This window comes from Cricetulus griseus, chromosome 2, assembly GCF_003668045.3.
Source record: "Cricetulus griseus strain 17A/GY chromosome 2, alternate assembly CriGri-PICRH-1.0, whole genome shotgun sequence".
Lineage (NCBI taxonomy): Eukaryota > Metazoa > Chordata > Mammalia > Rodentia > Cricetidae > Cricetulus > Cricetulus griseus.
The window spans coordinates 288,514,507-288,534,942 of NC_048595.1; the positions used below are offsets into that span (position 1 = coordinate 288,514,507).

Genomic DNA, 20,436 nt, shown 5'->3' on the forward strand with positions numbered 1-20,436 from the left:
CTTTCTTATGTGTCTTTCAGCCATTTTAGAATCCTCTATTGAGAATTGTCTATTTAGTTCTGTACCCCATTTTTAATTGGATTGTTTGGTGTTTTGGAGACTAGCTTCTTGAGTTCTTTGTATATTTTGGAGATCAGCCCTCTGTCAGATGTGGGGTTGGTGAATATCTTTTCCCAGTCTGTGGGCTGTCGTTTTGTCTTGCTGACTATGTCCTTTGCCTTACAGAAGCTTCTCAGTTTCAGGAGGTCCCATTTATTAATTGTTAATCTCAGTGTCTGTGCTACTGGTGTAATATTCAGGAAGCAGTCTCCTGTACCGATTAATTCAAGGGTATTTCCAACTTTATCTTCTAGTAGGTTCAGTGTGGCTGGGTTTATGTTGAGGTCTTTGATCCATTTTGACTTAAGTTTTGTACATGTGATAGGCTTGGGTCTAACTGCAGTCTTCTACATGTTTGCATCCAGTTATGCCAGCACCATTTGTTGAAGATGTTCTCATTGTTCCAGCGTATATATTTGGATTGTTTGTCAAAAATCAGTTGTTTGTAGGTGTGTGGATTAATTGCAGGGTTTTCAACTCTAATCCATTGGTCTACCTGTCTATTTTTGTGCTAATACCAAGTTTTCAGGACAATAGGTCTGTAATAGAGCTTAAAGTTAGGGATGGTGATGCCTCCAGAAGTTCCTCTATTGTACAGGGTTGTTTTGGCTATCATGGGTCTTTTGTTTTTCCATATAAAATTGAGAATTGTTCTTTCAAGGTCAGTGAAGAAATGTGTTGGGATTTTGATGGGGATTGCATTGAATCTGTAGATTGCTTTTGGCAAGATTAACATTTTTACTATGTTGATCCTGCCTATCCAAGAGCACGGGAGATCTTTCCATTTTCTGGTATCTTCTTTAATTTCTTTCTTTAGAGACACAAAATTCTTACGGTACAAGTCTTCCATTTTTTTGGTTAGTGTTACTCCAAGGTATTTTATGTTGTTTGTGGCAACTGAAAAGGGTGATGCTTCTCTGATTTCTTTCTCCACCAATGTGTCATCCGTATATAGTAGGGCTACAGATTTTTTTTAGTTAATCTTGTATCCTGCCACTTTGCTGAAGGTGTTTATCAGCTGTAGGAGTTCCCTGGTAGAGTTTTTCGGGTCACTTATGTAGACTATCATATCATCTGCAAATAGTGAGAGTTTGACTTCTTCCTTTCCGATTTGTATTCCCTTGATCTCCTTTTGTTGTCTTATTGCTCTAGCTAGAACTTCAAGGACAATATTGAAGAGGTATGGAGAGAGTGGACGGCCTTGTCTTGTACCTGATTTTAGAGGAATTGCATTGAGTTTCTCTCCATTTAATCTGATGTTGGCTGTTGGCTTGCTGTATATTGCTTTTATTATGTTGAGGGATGTTCCTGTTATCCCTGATTTCTCCAGGACCTTTATCATGAAGGGATGTTGGATTTTGTCAAAGGCTTTTTCAGCATCTAGTGAGATGATCATGTGATTTTTTTCCTCAGTCTGTTTATATGGTGGATTACATTGATGGATTTTCGTATGTTGAACCATCCTTGCATCCCTGGGATGAAGCCTACTTGATCAGGATGGATGATTTCTCTGATGTGCTCTTGGATTTGATTTGCCAATATTTTATTGAGAATTTTTGCATCAATGTTCATGAGGGATATTGGTCTGTAGTTCTCTTTCTTAGTTGTGTCTTTGTGTGGCTTGGGTATCAAGGTTATTGTGGCCTCATAAAAAGAGTTTGGTAATGACCCTTCTGCTTCTATTGTGTGGAATACTTTGAGGAGAATTGGTATTAGCTGTACTTTGAATTTCTGGTAGAATTTTGCACTGAAGCCATCTGGCCCTGGGCTTTTTTTTTTTTTTTGCTTGGGAGACTTCTAATGTCTGCTTCAATTTCATTAGAGGTTATAGGTCTACTTAAGTTGCTTATCTGTTCTTGATTTAATTTTGGAAAGTGAAATCTGTCCAGAAAATTGTCCATTTCCTTTAAATTTTCAAATTTTGAGGAATATAGGTTTTCAAAGTATGACCTGATGATTCTCTGGATTTCCTCTGTTTCTGTTGTTATGACCCTTTTCATTCCTGATTTTATTAATTTGCATGTTCACTCTTTGTTGTTTGGTAAGTTTGGATAAAGGTTTGTCTATCTTGTTGATTTTCTCGAAGAACCAACTCTTTGTTATATTGATTCTTTGTATTGTTCTCCTAGTTTCCATTTTATTGATTTCAGCCCTCAATTTGATTATTTCCTGGCATCTGCTCCTCTGGGGTGTATTGGCTTCTTTGTTTTCTAAAGCTTTCAGTTGTGCTGTTAATTCTCTAGTGTGATTATTCACCTGTTTCTTCATGTGAGCATTTAGCGCTATGAACTTTCCTCTTAGCACTGCTTTCAGAGTATCCCATAGGTTTGGATATGTTGTATCTGCATTCTCATTGAATTCTAGGAAATCTTTAATTTCTTTTTTTTATTTCTTCCTGGACCCATGAATTTTGCAATTGGGTGTTACTTAATTTCCATGAGTTTGTAGGTTTTCTGTAGCTCTTGTTGTTGAATTCTAATTTTAAAGCATAGTGGTCTGATAAGACACAGGGGGTTATTTCAAATTTTTTGTACTTGTTAAGGTTTGCTATGCTGCCAAGTATGTGGTCGATTTTAGAGAAGGTTCCATGTGGCGCTGAGAAGAATGTAAATTGTTTTGTATTTGGGTGGAATGTTCTATAGATATCTGTTAAGTCCAATTGCGCCATAACTTCTATTAGTTCTTTTGTTTCTTTGTTAAGTTTCTGTCTGGTGTTCCTGTCCAGTGGTGAGAGTGGGGTGTTGAAATCTCCCACTATAAGTGTGTGTGGTTTTATGTGTGATTTGAGTTTTAGTAAAGTTCCTTTTACAAACGTGGATGACTTTGTATTTGGGAATAAATGTTCAGAATTGAGACTTCATCCTGATGGATTTCTCCTGTGATGAGTGGAAATGATCTTCTTCATCTCTTTTGACTGATTTTAGTTTAAAGTCCAATTTATTGGATATTAGGATTGCTACCCCCGCTTGTTTCTTGGGTCCATTTGATTGGAAGATCTTTCCCCAACCTTTAATTCTTAGGTACTGTCTGTCTTTGAGGTTGAGGTGAGTTTCTTGTATGCAGCAGAAGGAAGGATTCTGTCTTCTTTTCCATTCTGCTAATCTGTGTCTTTTTATAGGGGAGTTAAGACCATTAATGTTGATGGATATTAATAACCATTGATTATTGTTCATTCTTGTTTGTTTTTGATTTGGTGATGGTGGCAAGATTATGTGTGGGATTCTATCCCTTTTTTCTTTTGACTGTTGGTAAGTAGGGATTATCTATTGCCTATGTTTTTCTGGTTGTAGTTAACTTCCCTGGGTTGCAGTTTACCTTCCAGTACTTTCTGTAGGGCTGGATTGGTGGATTTGTATTGTTTGAGTCTGGTTTTGTCATGGAATATCTTTTTTTCCTCCATCTATAATGATTGAAAGTTTTGCTGGGTATAGTAGTCTGGGCTGGCTTCCATGGTCTCTTAGAGTAGGTAGAATATCAATCCAGGACCTTTTGGCTTTCAGAGTTTCCAAGGAAAAGTCAGGTGTGATTCTGATAGGTTTGCCTTTATAGGTTACTTGACCTTTTTCCTTTGCTGCTCTTAATAATTTCTCTTTATTGTGTATGCTTGGTGTTTTGATTATTATGTGGCGAGGTGACCTTTTTTTTTTGGTTCAGTCTATTTGGTGTTCTGTAGGCTTCTTGTATTTTCATTGGCATGTCTTTCTTTAGGTTGGGAAAGTTTTCTTCTATGATTTTGTTGAATATGTTTTCTGTGCCTTTGAGTTGGATTTCTTCACCTTCTTCTATACCTATTATTCTTAGGTTTGGTCTTTTCATGGTATCCCTTATTTCCTGGATATTTTGTGTTAGGGATTTGTTGGACTTAAGATTTTCTTTGGTTGATGAATCTATTTCCACTAGTGTGTCTTCAACTCCTGAGATTCTCTCTTCCATCTCTTGTATTCTGTTGGTTACACTTACATCTCTAGTTCCTGATCATTTATCCAGCTTTTCTATTTCCAGCATTCCCTCAGATTGTCTCTTTCTTTATTGTCTCTATTTCAGTTTTTAGGTCTTGAACTGTTTCTTGTAATTTTTTGTTTGTTTTGTCTTCAATTTCTTTAGGGGATTTTCTTATGTCCTCTTTGAGGTCCTCTATCATTTTCCTGAAGATGTTTTTTAAGGTCATTCTCTTCTGGTTCATCTGCATCGTGATGTTGAGGTCTTACTGATGTATGGTTCCTAGTCTCCGGTGGTGTCATATGGGTTTTCTGTTGTTGGATGTCCTTTTACCTTGTCCTCTTCTCATCCTTTCTTCTGGTGGGTATAGCAGGTGTCTCTTCCTCTCTGGTGGGTATGGGACCAAGGTTCCCTTCTGGTGGATGTAAACAGCTCCAATTCTCTGATGTCTGTCTTCTTCTCATGGATTGAGGTGTCACTGTTACCCGGGTGTTGGCAGTGTTCGGGTGTGCCGGGACCCACCTGGCCGGCAGTTGGAGGCAGAGATGTCACCGGGCCTCGGGGTGTTGGATCCCGCTGCCGAACTCCGCATGGCATGCAAGTCGCTTGTGTCAGATGACTCTGAGCAGAGACGATGAGCAGAAGCCTGAAACAGCCCCTGGCCTACCATGGCAGGTGGATGGAAGCCGGGCTGCCTCTGGGTGTTCAGTGTTCGGAACCTGCCACCATCAAACTGGGTCCAGCATGCAGGTCGCTTGCCTCAGATGACTCTCAACCCATATTTCTTATCTATGCTTTGTCGTGGTTTTAGTACCTTTTCTCAGTACAGCATGCCCTTCTTGCTTCTCCCTGCATCTGCTGGTGACTCCTGTGTCTCCACCCTTCTTCCTCCCAGCATTCTCTCTGTATCAGGCTGTCTGACCCAATCTCTTCAGGCAAGCTTTATTTGTTTGTTTACAAACAAATATCACCACATTGGGTGGCTTTCCTAAAACAGGACAGCTCAAGAACTGGTTTTCCTTCAGGGTGGTCTCTCACATCCCAGTTCTGTCCCAGTTTGCCTGCCCTCACAGTGATAGCTGGACTCAGGTTCACCTGGGGGCTTCCCTAGAACATTGTGACTGAGCAGGTCTGGGTGGGAGTTGAGAATCCTTAGATCTGGTAACAGCCTTCTGGATGACTATGGCTGACACCACAGGTCTGTTGACACTTGTACCACTAGCCTAGAGGGACGATTGCTTCAGATAACCAGCTCTCCCTGTGACAATGACTGGCTGGCTAAGTGGTTCTCCACGGTAGTGTTTGCCCTTGTGTTGCAGATGTATACCTTGAGAGTTTGTTGGGTGAGCATCCTACACCTCAGATGGGGCACTGGGCTCTTCTCCCTGTGTGGAGTCTGAATGCAATTGATGTCTCCTTTGTTAACAGAGGACTCTCTGCCTACCAGGCCAAGTTACTGCTCAGTGTTTGGAACTCTATCTGCAGTAGCCTCCCTGTCAACCTAGAGGCCATGCATTGAACCATACATCCTTGAGGAGTCACCAGTCAGTTCACTCAGGTAGAGGATACAGAGAGGCCAGGGTGTCTGGCATGGTAGAGGCTCTGAGACACCACAGTGAACAGGAGGCCCAGGCTTCTCCCTGTGCCTCAGCACCTAGATTTCCAGTGTTCACAGATACTGCCAACCTCTCTCTCTCCCAACCTGATGCAATATCCCAGGTTCTCTTCTTCCTTCATTCCTCCCCAGCCAAAAGCCAAGCTCCATTCTTCAGGTTCCCATCCTGCAAGGTCTCTGTAGGCTTCCTCCCTCTACAGAGCCCCTCAGCTATCAGTCTGTCCTCATCTGTTAACAGGTTCCTGGATGCCTGGTCACCTGACTCCACATGCAGCTCTCCTCTCCTCCTGGTTCTCTAGTCTCTGTTCTCTGTGAATTAGCAATGCCCCCGAAATCCCACCAGTCTGAGTAGACTCCTCACTGTCCACTTCCTGGAGGAAGTAGGGAGCCTGTGGTATTTAGTTTCTTCACTATCCCAGCTCCCTGTATCTTCTGCAACCAATCAACAGAAGTGTCAGAAGAGCCACTTGTGGAGGCCATGTCTTTTCAGCTGTGCTCTGGCCTGAGAGGGGTAGATGAGACCCTGGTAATGACTAGAGCCAGCATTATCAGCCAGGGATCACAAGACTCCAGTGGCTGTACTGCCAGCCTGAGCACTGTTCCCCTGTGGTAGCATTTGAAAAAAGTGAAAAAGAGCTGTCTGGTGGGGAACTTTGGGAGCAGACATGCTTTCCCTTCTGGGGCTGACCAGCTCTCTCCTGATTGGTTCTTGCCTTTTTTAAACCTTATTTGCCTAATAACCCCAGCCAATCAGGTACCACCCATGCAGATAAGGCCCTAGACATAGCCTTTTTGTTTTTTCTGGCTCATGAGTGGCACCTGACTCTTTGGAGGAAGAGGCTGCCCCTGCTTCCACGAGTCAGTATCGTCATCTTTACCGCTGAAGGTGACCTGCTCTCTGTCCTACATGTCTTCTCACACCCAACTCAACCTTCTACTCTCTCTTCAGCCAGTGTGGCCTCCTCCAGAGCATCAACCATTTCCAGTGCACACCCTTCCTTACCCCTGGTCTCCCTAGAGAAAGGAGTGAGAGCCATGCTCCAGGGGACACTGTGGGTCACCAGGAAAGTGCATTCAGCAACCCATTTCACTCCCCACCCATCTTGTGCTCTTCAACATGCCTCCTTCACAAACACTCTACCAACCACACTTACACGGCAGGTACCACTGGCCATGCTTCTCTTGACTGGTGCCCAGGAAGGCTTCTAGGAACCATCCAGAATCTAAAGAGAATCTGCAAATAAGATCCTATTAGTAAGATGTAGAAGGAATTTTTGGTAACTATTATGCATTTAATTGTTTCTGACACTGCAATGTTTTCTGAGCTCGCACTTGGAATATAGATGTTCTCTGGGCTTCTCTTTAGAAGATTTCATTTTTCTGTTGCTTTCCATCTTTCTGGTAACCCTCTATTTATGAATGGCTGCTGAAATCACAGAACCTGACATAATGCGACAGTAAGTTATCTCGAAATGCCTGTGCTTACTGTAACCTCCTAGACCAGAACAAAATTTATTAGCACTTCTAAAACTCATATAAATAACACCATGGCAGGATGCTAATATTTTCTAGATGATTATTAAGATTTTATCTCATTTATCAGTCTGAAAAATATCATATTTTGACACCAATGTAGGCTTATATTACCACAGTGCTGCATGGCTTCCTGAGGAGACATGAACAAAAGTCTATCCTCCCAGACAGACCCTCAAAGACAGAATAAAGGAACAGCTCTACTCAAGTCTTGCTTGGAGAACCAATGAGCTCAGAGGAACTACCTACAGGAACATGGGTGACTCAAGGGCAGTTGCATCACCAAGCCCAGCCCAGTATGGGTGACATGTAATGAAAGCTGTGTCCCTGGATCTTAAATGCTGCTTGCAAAGGCCTGCCCTGACCCGTGCCTCCCAGCAGGGCTCACCTTTCTCTCCTCTGTGCTTGAAACAGTCTGTGATTCTCTTACTGCATTTAAACACACCCAACTTTGTATCCTATCACAAATTCCACATCCCTAATACTTAACCAGAAGCCAAGTCCAGTCTAGACCCCTTCTGGGAGTATAGTAGTATGTCTTCCTTCCTGGAGCAATTTATGAATCTTTTGAATGGATGGATGCATGCATGGATGGATGGATGGATGGATGGATGGATGGATGGATGGATGGGTGAATGAGCAAACCATCTTTCCATCCAATAGGGCAAGAAGTCACCGATAGCTGAATTTTAAGTTGGATGCACACCATTGCACAGGGTATCCTGTGTGCTTATCCACCTAAACACTTGAATGTGCACAGTGAAAGCTTACTTGCTGAAGGCTGCAGGCTGGCTGAGTCCTGCTGTCTTAATAATTGTGTGTTGGGAGAGCAAACTCTGACAACACAGGGCCAGCATGAAGTACATGTGCGGTTCTTGGTGTTTATGTCCCCATATTGGCAGTTCTAAGCATCCAACCCAGGGTTCCGAGAAGGCTAAGCAGGGTTTTTCTTCTTGTTTGTTTCAATAGCTCCAAGGCATCACAATGAAAGCAATTCATGTGTGAAATGCTTTATGAGTCAAATATTCTCCATCTAGAACCTTGTGTGAACTATTGGTCACAGGTCCCATGTGACTACAAGGCCTATGACAAGCCCTGGAAAGGCTGGGTGCTTAAGTCAACTTTGCCCTAGGGTTTGGCAGAACCCACATGCAAGTTGGAAAAGATGGAGCCTTCCTTAACATGCTTACACCTGAACAAGGATGTTTTGGGGTATCCTAAGGAAAGGAAAGACACTGCCGAGTGACCTCAGGTGCTACAAATAATGTCTTCCTACATGGGGGACTGTTAAGAGCTTGCACTGTCTACTCAAATTTAAGCAGGATGGTGTTTGCAAAGCTGTGACCACTGAGTAGAGCTCACTCAACAATCCTATTGTCTCTGGCTCGCCTGGGTGTCCTTGAAGCTGTCCTGAGATGAAATATTTTCCTGATTGAGACCCACTGGAAATGTTATGAAAACAAATCTGTTGTCCATCCTACTTTCTCTTGATCGCAGGTGCAAACCACCATAAGAACAATAAACAAAGGCAAACTGAACACAAGACACAAGGAGGAGGAGCTGTCCACAGGGTCTGCTAAGAACAATGAAGAATGGCTTAAAGATTTTTTTCTTTGAGCCAGGGGACAGTTTTTAACCCTGTGGTCATCTGTTAAGTGATTCTAATTACAAGGAAGAGGCTCTTGTATAATGTCGTGTTTCTTCTCCAATTCTCCACTTTATGATTTGTAATAGTGGTCACCTCAGTGACGTAAGGACCCTTTCATTTGTATCAAACACACCCTTGTGCTCACAGAAGAGGAAATCACTAGGCTGCAGGACTAAGTACATCATTAATTTGATGTAGAATGTGTCAAAGTAAAAACTGAGTGAGTGGACTTGGAATACTACTACTCAACATTCATGTCAAATATGTTCTATGAAGTTAACACACACACACACACACACACACACACACACACACACACACACACACACACACACACACACCTGTTAAACCAAGAAAAGACCAAAGATTTTGACTCTGGAGGCTAGTTTTCACATCTGGAAAAGTAGTATTTTTCTGGTGATGGTGTCATCGGCTTGGCTGCCGATGTCTAAGGGTATGTTCTCATTAGTAAATGTGACCCTCGGCAAACTTTAAAAGGCACGAATTACCCCCAGCTTCAGACAGAATTATGCAAATCATTGACAACTGTGCTTTCCAAGCAGAGAAGTGGCTGATAGTTTTGAAAGACAGAAATGAAATCTAGTAGATACATCTGGTCTCATTCTACAGCCCGGGAGCCATTCTCAGTGCCGTAGGTGGGAGCTCCTTGGCTCTTCATGCAACAGATTTCTAAGAGCATGAGTCTGAATGTGGAAGCATCCCCCAGCACTTACAGCAAACTCTGTATTACACCCTCGTCTGGAGGCAGGGGAGGGGACAGATAGAAAAGATCAGACAGTCTTAAAAGTAAAGAAAATCACTTTGTTGTAATAACTTGCCACTGTCATTACACATCTAGACCGAGGCAGCCACTAAACAAATGCTTAAATTAGGTAAGTCCCTCGATAGTCCCTCAGGGATGGATGGATGGAGTCTTGTGAACCTTGTCCTGTCTGATCATGAAGTGTTGACAGTTTGACAGGGCCAATGCATGCAGGTCATGTGCAGGTTGTTAGTATTTAGGCATTTGTACTGGTCTGCCTTTGGAGTTCTCACAGGCTATGCCTCAGCGGCTGCCACCTGTGTCTATTCACTATGTTCCCTTTTGAAAGGGCCCTGCCCACCTCCCATCTTCCCTCTTTCTCCCTCTCCCTCCATCCCTCTCTCTCTCTCTCTCACTCCCTCCTCCCTCCCTCTCTCTCTCTCTCCCTCTCTCCCTGTCTCTCTTTCTCTATCTCTCTCCCCACCCCCACCTCTTTTCTCTCTCTCACTACTCTGTCCTGTCCCAGAGAGGCTGGTCTCCCCTTCCCCTTTTCCCCTTTTAAGATCCTTTTCCCTTAGTAAAAACCCCCTCTGCTTGAACTCTGTCACATAGTGTCTTTCTCTCTCCAGCTGCTTTTTAAAATTGCAACACAGGTGACCACAGCTGCAGTGAGTTCCTGGGTGGAATGGCTGTGTCCTGTCCAGAAGAGACTGTTTCTCAGACCATACCCCCAGCTCTAACATTTTTTCTGTTCCCTCTTCCTCGTGTCCCCTGAGTCTTTCACATATGTAAAGAGTAGTATAGATGTCCTATTGAGATCCAAGGACTCCACAGTCACTTCTCTGCAACTTGACCAACCACAAGTCTCTGTTTTAACCACTGTCTACTGAAAAAAAAAAAAAAAAAAAAAAAAAAAAAAAAAAAAGCTTCTCTGGGGGAGGCTGAGAACTGAACACATATAGGTGTTTAGAGGTGTGTGTGAGCTCACTTAGCTAAACCAGTAACAACAGGATTTTCTATAGGGCCCATGACTGCCCCAGCCATGGGTTCATGGCCAGGTTTATGGTATCATCTTTTAGTTTTTGTTTAAGATTTATTTATGTTATGTTATGAGTGTTTTGCTTGCATCTGTGTCTGTGTACCATGTGCCTGCCTGGTGCCCATGGGGGGCAGAAAAGGTATTAGAGCCCCTGGAACAGGAATTATAGACAGTTGTGATATGATATGTGGGTGCTGAGAATTGAACACTGGTCCTCTGTAAGAACAATTAGTGCTCTTTTTCTAAGTGCTATTCAATAATTTGTATATTTTTATTTTTATGTGCATTGGTGGTCTGTGTGATGATGTTATAACCCACAGAACTGGAACTACAGACAGTTTTGAGTTGCCATGTAAGTTCTGGGAATTGAACTGGGTCCTCTGAAAGATCAGCAGTGCTCTTAACCACTAAGCCAGCTCTCCAGCCCCTGTTTTTAAAGATTTTATAGCTCTTCATTCTTCGGGGGTTATTCTGAGAGATTGCTTCATAAGGGGATTTTAAAAACTCAATTCTAAAAAACAACTTGTCATCCCTGTGATTAATTAAGGCTAATCTAGATATAGGATGTAGACAGATCTTATATCTTAAAAAAAAAAAAAAACTAACTGTGGTTAGAATTTTTGTGGTGAAAAAAACATGACCCTCTGTGGAATATGGTAAGGAGTATTTATTGTAGAAGGTTTTACATGAGGGAAATTGACATAAACTATCAAGTTATGCTACATAGTATTTTAAATATTGTTTTAGAAGAATTTGGATTGTAAAGTGTACAAAACAACAAAATGATTTTATTGAAATTAAAAGGTTTTTTTACCCAATACTTTTTTGCTTGCTATGACTTGACTATACTTCCAAATTCTTAGATACTTAGAGTCATATTTATAAAATAAGAGTCTTGATGCTTCTGATTACTGTGTGTAAGAAGCCACGTCATCTTTATCCAAAATAAAGGATTGGTTTAAGACTAGGAATCATGTATGTTCATTTATGCCAATGATATGCAGGAAAAGTTCATAAATCATATTCAGATTTTATAAGCAGTAATGGAGTATGCATAGACAAAAACCTCAAAGACTACAAATGAGTGGAACTATAAGAGATAATTACAAGTCCTGTTGTTTTCATCTAATTTGTATATACTTACAAAAAATTACAGTCAATGCATTGTAAAAAGTATTTATTTTTCCAGGTCTTTAATCCATTGGTGCAGAATGGTTGTCATAAACCTAACGTTTTGAATTGAAAAAAATCACAGACATGTTTTTAGAAGTAAAAAGTTTATTTAGTCAAAAGTAAAATTATAGAATTGTGACTTTTCTGGAAAATTCAGGATGTGTGGTAGATTGTTCAGGATGAGTGTTTATCATCAGAGATAAATGGCATAAATACCTGCAAAGGCTAGGTGAGGGTCTCCACCCCAGTGACCATGCTTTACCAAGACCCTGAGCAGTGATTTGAGAAGAGATGGAAAGCTGGTGTTGCAGACAGAGAGAAGCAACAGTGGGAACCCAGAAAGGGAAAAGGGATGTGAACACAGTGCATATGCCTGGTGAAGTTGAGGTGGTGAACAGTGCTGTGCCATAAGACTTGGAGGATGTGTCAAGGTATTCTGGGAAGAGCTTTGATGAGTGTAAGAGCATGGCTCTTCTGTAAAAGTGAGAGCCAGCTTAGATCTCATCAGGGTGCCTCTGATTTCTATCATAGCCTCAATAAACTCACTGGTTCACCTGCTAGACTTGTGTAGATAACTTCTGCCATAAGGTCTGTCATCCGTACCTCATCTGAGTGAACAGACTTATGTCCACATGCCCCCAGGAAAAGTCTCATAACTGTCACTCCTCCTGAAGATCCAGGTAGAGCTGCTGTCTTAGATGGATTCTCTAGGATCTAATGAATACAGCTCCTGTGGGCCCCCTTTCTCCCAGTGTGTGTGTTTGTGTGTGTGTGTGTGTGTGTGTGTGTGTGTGTGTGTGTGTGTGTGTGTGTGTTGAAGCATATCAGGAGACCTAGGTACCTTGATCTTGAACTTTGTGTACTTGAGGATACAGTAGAACTAGGCACCACAGAAGCCAGCTCCTCTCCACTACTCAAGGTGATAGTGACCTCCCAGACTGTGAATATTGGTAAAAACATTAGTGAATATTGTGTTTAGTTTTAAATTAACACTGTGTTAAAGAGAGTTAAATGGAATATATTGTCTCAAACCCTAAGACGAGTTATTGAGAGTCTACACATAAGCCTTTAGGATACAAATTAGTTGGGCTTTAAAAAATGCTTTAATGTGAATTTATTCATTTATTTTTTCCTAAGTTACACATTTTACAACTATAAAGAATAATAGATCCTTTATTACCAAAAATAGCCATAATTTGCCCACCAATCTGGGATGATGAAACCAAACCCTACTTAATATAATGTATTGGCATTAGAAGCAAAGAGAGTTCTGGAAAGATCTTACCTCCAGAGTCCTGTCACCACCCTAGTGACAATAACACTTAATTCTTATGAGTCCCATGAAATCAAGACAAGTTAAAATCCTCAACATATGTGTGCAAAACTGCAGGAACTATTCTGCTTTCTTTAAAACACAAACCATTCCTTTTTAAGATTCTGTAGCCTGAAAGTATATTTCATGGTGATTTTAAAGTATGGAACAGGGCAGTATTATCATGTAGGTGTTATTTTACAAAAGCCAAAGTATGCATATTTTTCCAAATTGACTTGTCTTAGAAAAAAAGGAAATTTTTATTTAGATTGATAGAGTACATTCTCCTAGCACATGCACAATATATGGTCAGAAACCTGAAGGTTTGAGTTAGAGGTACTAGAACAGAACCACAAATTGGTGGGCCAACAGGAAATTAGCTGATAGACCAGCAGGAAATTAGCTGATAGACCAACAGGAAATTAGCTGATAGACCAACAGGAAATTAGCTGGTAGATCAACAGGAAGTTAGTTGGCAGACTAACAGGAAAGTAGCTGATAGACCAACAGGAAAAATTAGCTGGCAAACTAACAAGAAGTTAGCTGGCAGACCAACAGGAAATTAGCTGGTAGACAAACAGGAAATTAGGTGGCAGATAATAGAAAATTAGCTGGTAGACCAACAGGATATTAGCAGGTACAATTCCTTAGACAAGCCCCTATATTGAAATATAAATTTCTAACAAACCTTTGACTGATCACCAATTTAGTCAATCATAAATGAGACTCCCCACACACACACACAGGAAATAAGACCTTAGAGCACACTGAATATATTAATACAGATATTTTTATTTGGGGTTGTTGTTGTGTGTTTTGCTTTGTTTCTTTGAGACAGGTTCTCAATATGTACCCAAGGCTGTTTTGGAACTTACTATTTAGCCTAAGATGGCTTTGATCTTGTGATTTGACTGCTTCAGCCTCCTGGGTACAGTGAATACAGGTGTGTACTTCCATGTCCAGTGTTAAAATAGTTTGGGGGGTACTTTTCACTTTTTGCAATAACTCCTTTTCAGTCATCTCCAAGGGATTCAATGGGTCTGGTCTTCTGAGTCGCTGACTTCCTTCCAGGCCCATTTCTAGTTCTACTGGTATTTACAGAAAGATATTGTGTTTCTGGTGTTTGCAAGGACACATAGTGCCACTTAAGTTCTTAGCTCTAAATTACTGTCATTGTTTCTGGCTTCCATGTCACCATCATGAGATGGCTGTGAGTTCAGGAGTTTCCACAGCTTTTCCTTGTAGAGTCTGATGTGGCTGTACATGGCAGCTAAGGAGGAGGATGGCCTCCCCACCAGGTGCTCAGCAACAGGCTGTCACTCCCTCCCCAGCACACACAGCACAGCAGCCAGGCAGTCCAGGGTTGACAGTGAAGGGAGCAGGGACAAGGAGTGGAGGAACCCCGTGCTCAGTTCCCCAGTGGGTCCTCATGTCACACAGGTGAGGTGGCAGTGGGACAGTGTCTCCTCTGGCTCTGCTCACACATGTCCTACTTTCTGATAAAACTTCCAAGAGCTGTTGATCCAGGGGTGAGACCCCTTTCCTGCTTTCCAGGATTTTTGTCATTATGTTGGTTGGGGCTTTTATCTGGAAATTGAATCAGAGAGAACCCTAGAAATTCATGGACTCTGTGACCACCCTTGGGTATTGAGAGCTAATATTATTTTTTTAATTAGAAAATTTTAATTTCTTCTTTTCCTTGGCGGGGGGGGGGTTGCACTCATATCAAGGAACGTGTGTGGAGGTGATGGGACAATGCTATGGATCTGGTCCTTTCCGTTCTCCTTTACCTGGGTTCTGAGGATCCAACTCAGGCCATCCGGCTGGTGCAGCAAGTGCTGCTACCCACTGAGCCATCTTGCAGGCCCTCTTTATTTTTTAGGACGTCATATTACTTAGTTTTCTCTTTGCTGAGATAAATGTCTGACAGGAAACAGCAGGGGAGGGACTCACTTTGGCTCACAGTTTGAGAAGGGAGAGTCCATCCTGGCTGGGAAGGCATGGTGAGGGGAGTGTGAGGCAGCTGGTGAATTTGCACCCTGGTCCCATGGCATCTGTGCTCGGGAAGCAGGGAGACAGGAGTGCTGGTACTCAGTGAGGGTTCTCTGTTGTTTCTCTTTACTCAGTTTGAGACCCCAGCTCATGAGATGGCGCTGCTCATATTCAGGGCAGGCTTGCCCTTCTCGGTTAATTTGTTCAGTAAATACCATCACAGATCCATCTGTCGGTGTGTCTCCGGGGTGACTCTAAATCCAATTGAGGTGACAGTGAAGGTTAACTGTCATTGTATATTTCTAAATGTGTGCAGCAAACAGGTCCCTTCAGACAAATGTGCAAGTTCTCACTGCCCACTGTGCTCTGCACTCTGCCTGCCAGGGCAGACCTGGGTCTCTCCGTGTGGCTGCCTCCATGAACAGAATCCATCCTTGCAATGCTGCAAGGGAGCAAGACCTCTCTCTCATTCTCACCTTCTACAGGGTTCTGGTTTGCTTTCTGCTTTCTGGCCTTTCTCGTTCTCTCCTTTACCCCACCAGGTATTTTCTTTCTTCTAAGATCTGCCCTTCCCCTCTTCATCAGTGAGCCCTGAGGGATCTTGAGGAAGAAGAATGAAAGAAGAGAAGGATCTATGAGTACGGATTGGCATGGTGCCACAGGATGTTTGCAGCTCTGTTCTCATACTGTCCTTCCAGCCAATGCTGTTTTTCAGGCACTCTAAGTGTGGTTATCATTAAACCTTATCCTTATTCTAATAAAATTGTGTGTGTGTGTGTGTGTGTGTGTGTGTGTGTGTGTGTGTGTGTGTGTGCATGCACATGTATGCACACCATGTGTTTATATACACATGCATGTGGAGGTCATGTCTTATTCCACCTTTTGTTTGAAACACGGTCTCTCACTGACCTGCAGCTTCATCACATAGGCAAGGGTAGCATGGCAGAGAGCTCCAGAGGTCTTCCTGTCTCTGCCTCTATTCCCCCATCCCTGACATCCCTGGATTCACAAACATGTGCCCCATGCCCAGCTTTTTGCCTGGGATCTGGAGATCCAAATTCAGGTCCTCACACTTGCCAGTGCTTTGCTGCCTGAGACTTTGCCTCAGACCTCTAATAAACCTTGTCAAGTCTTCCCCTGACTTCCCTGGCCTGGACAGCAGATGAAGAAGCAAGGGTGCCTTGTCACAAGGAGTGCCACCTAGGGGGAGGGATGAGGTGAGGGGAAGAGCACAGAGGGATGGGAATGTGGGTGCACTTCCTGTGGGTTCCCAGACCCTGAGGACCATGCTGTACAGCCATGTAGAGCAGCATCCCTGCTCTCCCAGGAGATGGGGGTCCAGGAGATGACTGCACTGCACAGAGCACCCTGTCGTAGCTCGCAAGCATCCCATGGAGTCTATTGGGTTTAGAGCAGCTGCTCTGCCTGCTGTTTGCTGTCCTCCATCTGGGCAGTGCACACTTTCAGGTGGTACTGTAAGCCTTCCTTTGAGCAGCCGCTGGGGCAGCTGATCCCTGCTTGCAGTACTGGAAGGGATCCAGAGTCTCCTCGAGCCAGTCAAGTGTGGGTGTTTTTCCTTTACTGGGCACTGGATTGTTCACCCAGCCCCACCACAGGACAGGCTGGACCACTGGGTCAGGATAAGAGGCCTTGGTGGTAACGAGGGCCAGAGGAGACAAGAACAAGAGTGTTTGTCTTCTGTCTCCTGTGACTGGAATAAAGCCAGGGACACCTTCAGTACCACAACATTTCCTCTTATAGTCTCTTCTTTCCTTTCCCCCTTTCTTCTCCCAACCCCTTGGGCCTCACTAATGGAGGGAAAGGGCATCTTCTTTCCCAGAAAAAGGAATGGAGAAGACAGGCTGAAATTTGCACTGGCCTAATGATTTACAAACAAACAAACAAACAAACAAAAAAAAAAAACCACCTCCTAGATCGCTAAAAGTCCAAACTCAGGGTGTCTATAGGGCCATGATTATTTGTGAAGGTGTGCAGGGCCACATTGTTGGCACTATTGTTTCTATGGGTGCACAGAGCTTTGCTGTGTCTGCAGGTGTGCGGGGCCATTGGGTCCCTGAAGGAATGTCCAGAGTTCCCTGTCTGCAGCCTCCACAAAGGCTTCATTCCCAGCCTCTCTCCTGTGGGTTTCCTCAGTCCGAAGCTCTCCTGGCTGCTAGACTTCTATATTGTTATTATTGTTTAAAAGGACAACTTGCCTGGATTAGGGGCCGCCATGACCTAGTGTTACTTCACATAATTAGTTGCATCTGCAGACTATTCCCAGAGACGGTCATTTGACATGACGTTTGAGGGCAGATACTATCAATGCAGTAAAATATGCTCAAGCTAATTGTCCCCTGAATCACCTTCCACAGTTGGTAGCTTCTACACATCTAGTACACCCTGGGCTAGATTCTGGTGTAGCTGGCCTGTATGTGGCTCATGCATCTTTTTCTGTTAATCCAGATAATTCTAGGGCACATCCGGTGTCAAAAGCTACTTTGTAAAACCATCAGTTACATTATTTATATCAGTGTTGTGTGTCACACTGGTCATGATGTAGTTAGCATCATTTACCAAGTGATTTTCCTGTCTCAGACACTAGACTGAACTCTCTCTGTGCATCTCGCCTCCTCAGCACACAATAGGGCTTAAAGCTCAACAAAACTCACCAGAGGAAGCAAATGTGGAAACAAGGGCAGAGCCAAGGTCATCTAACCCCAGAACCATCACTTCCCTGCCCTGAGCCCCTGCAGGAATTGAGAACTTTTCATCTATAGAGCCCTAATAGAGAAATTACAAACACATCAAAATAAGTAGCTGCATGTCTTCACTGATAAGGAATAAAACGAGGGATGGGTGATGTGTCCTCTGTGATGGGGGGAGGAGGCTCTTGTTAGCCTACCCCAGGGCATGAATGTCATCAAACAGGGCTAGTACTTAGATTTCTCCCAGTATCACAAGTTCAGACAAAAAGCCATGTGTTTGAGAAGTCTCTCCATATCATTTCTAATTTATTTTGTTAATAATGCATTGACCATGCCTATGATGAACTCCAGAGAAGGGCTCTGGGTACAGCAGGTTCTAAGAGCCTCTATCCCTTAATGTGCCTTTTCACACTGAGTTTTGTCACTGGTGTTGGGCAATTACCACAGGCACTTCCAGCTGCAAGTGGGGCAAGGTGCGCTTTGGGCTCAGCACTGACCTGCAGAGCCCCGTGTGTGCACAGACCCTCCTCAATGCCCACCTTGCTGCCTGTACCTCTCCTGCCTCAAGCACCCCTCATTGCCATTTATTCTAATATAAATCCAGCTTGGTGTAAGCGACTCCTTCTGCTCCTGCCAGTCATTTTTCTAAATCTCCCCCATTTAGATACTCCATTTAGATCTCAGTTGGTGCATTTTTGCTTCCCATAAATTGACCCTGGCTTTCCAACCATGTTCACAAAGACAGAAAGTATATTTTGAACACCAATGATGTTCCTTCCCAGTCTCAGATGCTTAGCACCAAGGTCACCAACTCCCAGTTAGCTAGAATACCTGTGATTCATTTTTATACCTGCAGCTTATCATAATGGTTCATATCTTATATAAGGAAAGCATTAACTTGCTATTATTAAATGATCTCCAAATAGTGCCACTGGATCTTATTTTAAAATGTGTTCATTGCTGGGTGGTGGTGGTGCACACCTTTAATCCCAGCACATGAGAGGCATAAGCAGGCAGATCTCTAATTTCGAGGCCAGCCTGGTCTACAGAGTGAGTTGCAGGACAGCCAGGGCAGCACAGAGAAACTCCATCTTGAAAAAACAACAAAATAAACACCCAAAACTTTGTTGACCAGTTGTGGTGGTACACCCCAGGAGGATTTGCTGAAGGAGGTGGAGGCAGGAGGATCATGAGTCCAAGGCCAGCCTGGGTTACTTATTTTTTAAAATGTGATTATTGTGACCATAAGAACTAGAGTTCCAACCCAAAATGTTTTCTTCTTTATTATATTTTCATCAGGGCTCTGTTTTAGTGTCCTGCTGTTGATTTAAAATGGAACTCGCTTTGGAAATTGATGTGTGATTGCTTTGGTTTGTGCCACACACAGTAGGGGCACACCCCGTCTGATGTGAAGCTGAAGCCACCATTGATGTTCACAATGATGAAGAGTTTGATGGTTTTAACCTTCAGGCTCAGAACCATTTGGAATGGCTCCACTTATCACTTTTTTTCATCCTCTGTTGTTGTTAGTAGGACAACATCCCTGAAATTTGGTGCTTATATAGAAAATAAGTTATGTAGCCCACAGATTTAGAGGACTGAAAAAAGTAGAAAGGGAATGTAGGCTCTGCAGTCTTGGTAGTCAGCCCTGCCCAGTCTGATGACAACTTTGACATCCCCATGTCAGTCCCAATGGGGTCATCCCTTTGCCCACATGTGGCTAGGTCAGTGCTGCAAGCTCTGAATGACAAACACCTCTAGACACCAGCTACCGGTCACCACTGTCATAGCCAGGATAGGAGTAGAAGCAGAACCCTTCCCTCTGATCTTGTACCCCTAAACCCCAGCAGCTCCACAGTGGCAAAGCCACTGAGAAATGCAACATCTGCCTTTGGTCCCTGGTGTTTGGAATGCTCAGAAGAGCAGGAACCATCTGCCCAGATGGCTTTCCAAGCTTTTTAGAAAGTGCTAATAGGTATCTGTCTTCAATTAATCCTATATAAATACAGGGCATAAAATTTCTTTCTGATTGTTGCTCTTATGGAGGAACAAAGAGGAGAAGCCTTTTTATATTAAAGAATTCCATGGGTTTAAAGACAATTTGGGACATTTAAGCTCATACAACATGAAAGGAGCTGAGGAAACTCATTCATCCTGCCGGGTGCTGGGTGCTGGCCAGGCCTGTCTCTTCTTCCTAACCCAGCTATTTAAAGATCAGCAGTTGGAAACAAATCTTGCTGTGCAGGTTTTTATATTTGATGCTGCTTGGTACTCTTCTAAAGCAAAATGTTGGATTTTCTGGTAGCAATCTGTTTGCTTTCTGAATTTCTTTGCACATTTCTCTAGATGTGTTTGATACATGTCTAATGCCAGTGGGCAATTATTCTGATAATCACACACATGATCATAAAATTGGAATGATACCTCCGAGAGCTTGAGTTAATAACAGAATCCTTCCTTTAATGTATCAGGGTCAGAGTGTCACAGAATGATTTTGAGAATTAAATGCAGTTTCTGTATAGCTCACTGCAAGTGAAATTACCAAGCTCATCATGCTAGGTGATAACAGGTGGTTGCCATGGCATTGACATGCCATAGTCACTCACTACAGATTG

At 43.0% G+C, this 20,436-nt stretch overlaps 1 protein-coding gene across 1 annotated transcript in view; it reads left to right on the forward strand.

The window, feature by feature from the left end:
• The window catches only part of Slc22a3 (solute carrier family 22 member 3), an 87,670-nt gene that overhangs the window by 21,145 nt on the left and 46,089 nt on the right, over positions 1 to 20,436 (forward strand). The gene's annotated exons all lie outside the window — the stretch shown is intronic.